The sequence below is a fragment of the Megascapheus bottae genome, chromosome X (assembly GCF_031878675.1).
Source record: "Megascapheus bottae isolate mThoBot1 chromosome X, mThoBot2.hap1, whole genome shotgun sequence".
NCBI lineage: Eukaryota > Metazoa > Chordata > Mammalia > Rodentia > Geomyidae > Megascapheus > Megascapheus bottae.
The window spans coordinates 98,398,557-98,403,747 of record NC_143547.1 but is presented as its reverse complement, the minus strand read 5'-3'; the positions used below and the strand labels follow the sequence as shown (position 1 = coordinate 98,403,747).

General features: G+C 35.8%; 1 pseudogene; it reads left to right on the top strand.

Moving 5' to 3' along the window:
• The first annotated feature begins 3,599 nt into the window (after window positions 1-3,599).
• On the top strand, window positions 3,600-3,836 carry LOC150041639 (cytochrome c oxidase subunit 7B, mitochondrial pseudogene; annotated as a pseudogene).
• The last annotated feature ends 1,355 nt before the right edge of the window (window positions 3,837-5,191 follow it).

The window sequence follows — 5,191 nt, the reverse complement described above, 5'->3', positions numbered from 1 at the left end:
TTCTTACTTAACAGTAGTAACAGCTTGAAATCATTTAAAGGAGCTGAAAAACAACAGATGTCCCTTTGAATAGTCATAGAAGCTTTCACTTACGTGCTGTCACATGTCAGGCAGGCTTCCCACCTAAGATGATCTATCTATTCTCATACAAACAAGTACATTTGAATGAGTAAAACTAGGTATTTATTAAGAATTATGTAAACGCAGAAAAATAATGCAATTTCCCCCCCATAGATACCAAAATTCTTGTTTTCTTTCTATGGTTTCTCTGAAATGCAGTTCATTCTTTATGTCAAAAAAGTTGCTTTATTTGCTAAAGAGATCTAAAGTATTGTTTCTAATAGCTGTTCTCAGTTCTCTACTCTCATGTCTAGGTCCTGATATATGGCTTTTTTCATCATTCCATTTTCACATATGTAATAATCATTCTAACCAAATTCATCCTTCTTTATTCACCATCCTTCACCTTCTCTGTTTACCCTCCTTCCATCAGAATCCCATCCCCAGACAGGATCTATCTTACATTCATGTCACTCATTTTTCTGATGTATGCTAATTATTTAAAGGGCTTCAGCATGGTATTTCATTCATGAATATATAATACCTAAAAATAATCAGATTTAGTACTTTATTACTCTCATTTTTCCAAGTCCCATTATCCCGTATTACATAACCACTTTCAGTGAATTTCATTTTGCTATCTTCATTCTGAGATGCCATGTATGTAAATGTGGTTTATCCTTTGACATTATCTTCCCCATCTACAGTGCCACATATATTTGTGTATGTATAAATGTGTGTGCATTTATATTTCTACGTGTGCATGTATGTACACAGGTACAGGTCATTTAGATCTAGCATACAAATACAAAAAACAAAGAGTGTGATCTTTGGGTTTTAGAAATGGCTTCTCTTTGTAACACGATGATCTTCAATTCTTTTCTGCACATGGCATTTCATTCTTTATGGATGAAAAATATTCTTGTATATATACATATATATGTATATATGTTCTCCATTCATCCATTGTAGGACACCTAACTTTGAGGTTATGAGCTTGCACTTGATAAAACCATGAGGATCTAAACTCAGAACTCTGTATAACAGTTCTTTGACAATGTCTTCAACTTAAATGTTTTAGTACTCCCGTGCTGAATGATGAAAAGAATATCAGAGTAATCTGAAGACAATCATGGTTGCAACTTTTCTGACAGGACAGAAGGATGCAGAGGAGAAAGTTTAGTTTGTGAAGTTGTTGCTGTTCATGGCATTGTGTGGTGTAATGAAACTGGAATCTTCAATAGTATCCTTTGTTTAATATGTCCTTTATATCAGAGTAACTTCTTAAAAATGGATGGATGCTTTGAGGTTCTGGAAACATCATATAACTATGTTTCAAAGAGTAAGTTGAATCATGAACACATGAGTGCCAGAGAATCATACTACCAGAAGAAAATTTGCCAGTTTCTTTCCCCCCAAAGCAACTCTACTCCTCTTGTATGCAAATGATAATATATCATTCTTTACTAGGATTCTTAGAGAACTCAGTAAATTCAGACTACACTCACATCGTTAAATGAATGGTAACCCTTTCTATGGTTTAAAAAGTAATGAAATATCATTAGCATATCCTGAAATTCATAATTTTCCAGTGTACAAGTCAGTGATAACTCACAATTAGTTTCAGAATAATGTTGTCCCCTAAAAAAACAAAACTCTGTATATCCATTTACTGATTGTTACGTACACCAGGAATTGTTTTGCCAGTCCTGGGGCTTGAGCTCAAGGCCTGCGTACTGTTCCTGGGCTTTCTCAAGGCTCTCTGACACTCGTGTCACTACGCCACTTCTGGCATTTTCTATGTATGTGGAACCAAGGAGACCAACCAAGGGCTAATTGCGTGCTAGACAAGCACTCTACCACAAGGCCATGCTCCTGGCCACATAACAGATTTTTTTTTAATATTAACAGTTCATAGTTACTTGGGCACTTATAGCTCATGCATGTAATCATAGTACAACTATGGCAGTAAAGTCTAAGAGACTTTTTTTAATTTATTTTTTATTGTAATTAGTAAAAGGGTTACATGATATTTGCCAGATAGAAGGTGCATTAATTCACATACATTGATACCCTTTCACATGTCTTGGTACCCATTTCCCTCCCCCCCCACACCCCCCACCCGTCTTGGTTTTCCCCCCTTCCCTATCAAATTTCAAATAGCCAAATACAAATAAATTCAATATATCAGATAACAAAGTGAGATACTATACCAATATGAGATAACCAAGGGACAGCAAAGGAGATGAGAGACAACATAGTACATTAAGGACAACAATCATTCATTATAATGCTCCAGGATATTGAAACATAAGAGACTCTTTTTTTTTTTTGCCAGTCCTGGGCTTGAGCTCAGGGCCTGAGCACTGTCCTTGGACTTTCTCAAGGCTAGAGCTCTACCACTTGAGCCTCAGCACCACTTTCCGGCTTTTTGCTATGTATGTGGTACCGAGGAATCGAACCCGGGTCTTCATGCATGCTAGGCAAGCACTTTAACCACTAGGCCAAACTCCCGGCCCAAGAGACTCTTATCTTCAGTAAATCTATTGAAAAAAAAGCCCCAAGTGAAGCTGTGGCTCAGGTGATAACAGCACTAACCTTGAGCAAAACAGCTCTAGGACAGCACCTTGGCCTTTGGGTTTAAGTCTCATGACCAGTATGGAAAAACAAAATCTGGTGACAAATTGATATCTCATAACAGTACCAATCCAAGAAACTGCCTCTATAATCTTCTTACTTTTTGCCTATCCCTGTTCTTCAAAGGCTTATTGACTTATTACCAAGAACTGTGCTAAATATTAAATACGTAACAGTAAAAGATATTCATAATTTTTGAATGAGTAATCCTTCAGTCTAGTGAAAGAAAAATGTAATTATATTTTAAAAATAAATTAGAACCATGATAATATTTATAGGTAACAGCATGTAAGGAGCACTGTCTACTTTAGAATTCAAACTCAGGATATTTCTCTATAGTAAGACACATTTAAACTGACATACAGATAGCATGATGAAGCATAGGCCTTGAGACAGAAATAGGCAGTTAAATATTCATAATGATATTTTTATCCTAAATTGATCTGGTTCTTACATGTGCCCTTATTCTCATTTGACTTACTCTTCTTTCTTGACACCAACTTCTGTATTCTTAGGTGATTCAACAGTTTATACAATGATGTTTGGCTTTCAGTTTTCTTTCAGAAGATGTCTAGAATCATATTGATGAACCTTTTTTAGTTTTAAAAGGAGAGTGATCTGAATAATGACTGATTCTAAACTGTTCAAGGTATTACAATAAATTGAAGAACAGTTTGAAATGTCATCTCCAATGAGTTGAAAATGAAACTGAAAAGCTTTAATTTCTCTATCTTTTCATAAACTTAGATCTTAATTTTGTATTGACAACAGCTTAAATTTGACGCAGTTTAAAAGTACCTTCTCAATTTTGTTTTTTTCAGGGCTGTTTGCAAGGGTGCTTATGGAGAATTCGCATGGTCGAGCCTAGCTGCTGTTGGTGCTCTTTTAGCTCCAGGTCCACAATGTTTCCCTTGGCCAGAAATGCACTAAGCCAACTCCCGGTTTGAAGCAAACAATGGCAAGGCAGAGCCACCAGGAAAAAAGTACCTGATTTCCATGACAAATATGGTAATACTATATTAGCTGGTGGAATCACTTTCTATCTTGCTGCATGGAGTTATACAGCAACATAGACTGGAATCCAATGGAATCTGTACCCAGATGTCAGAGTCATCCCAAAGGAATGGAGAGATCAGTAATCATACCAGCTGGTGTGACAGTGAATTATTTCAAAACCAACTTATAATGCTGAATTCAAAACCAACTTATAATGTTGAATAAAAGCCCTACATACTTAATTAAAATGTGACATACAGAAGGAATAAATTATATTTGAAACCTTCAAAAAAAGGTATGCTCTCAGAGAAGTGGGTCTGAAAAATGTAAACCATTCTACAGGGAACTCAAGAAACTAATGCCCCCAAAACCTAACAAACCATTCACTAAATGGGCAAGGGAACTAATAAGAGACATCAAAAGAAGAGATTAAAATGGCAGAAAAGTATATGAGAAAATGTTCATCATCCATGGTAATAAAGGAAATGCAAATAAAAACAACCCTGAGATACCACCTTATCACAACAAGATTGGGCAAGATTTTGAACTCAGGCAATGACAGATGCTGGCAGGGTTGTGGAAAAGAAGGAACCCTACTGCACTCCTGGTGGGATTGTAAACTAGTTCAGTAACTCTGGAAAGCAGTGTGGAGGTTTCTTAAAGAACTGAAAATTGACCTTCCCTATGATACCGCATATACCACTTCTGGGCATATACCCTGAACATCATAACCCAAGATATGATAAGGTCACCTGCTCAGTTATGTTTATCTCTGCACTATTCACAATAGCCAGGTGATGGAAGCAATCCAGATGCCCTACTGCAGATGAATGGATACAGAAAATGTGGTATATATATACAATGGAATTCTACATAGCCAACAGACAAGATAAAATAATGGCATTTGCAGGGAAGTGGATGAATCTAGAGCGAATCATGTTGAATGAGACAAGTCAAGACCAAAGGAACAAAAGGCACCTGGCATCTTTAATATGTGGCTGTTAGATCCAAACAGCACAAGAGCGAGGAATCAAAAGTTGCATACTGGAAATATAAACACAACTACATAGACACAATGTTTTATTACATAGATTATTATGTATTTATGACATACAAACTCTCAGCCTAAATTTGATTATGTTCTAAAATCTATGTGCCAGTGATTATATAGAGATGCCCTTCTTGAATATTTGTTAAACACTTTATTTGAAATATGATGTAAAAATCAATGTTAATAAATTCTTTAATAAAAAAATACCAACAAATGTAAACCTTTCATCCATGCATTCAAAGAAAATGAAAGTGATGACTATAGGTCTATTTACATGCAAATTAACACATGTACACACATACACACAAGCACATACATGCATAGACTCAAATGGTCTGAAATCTGCAGACATCAGTATGTAGGACTATCTATCTCCCATAACTGATTTTGCTTGTTTACATTTATCCAGTACAATGTATTTTATCATAGTGAACTCAGGAGCTTTCA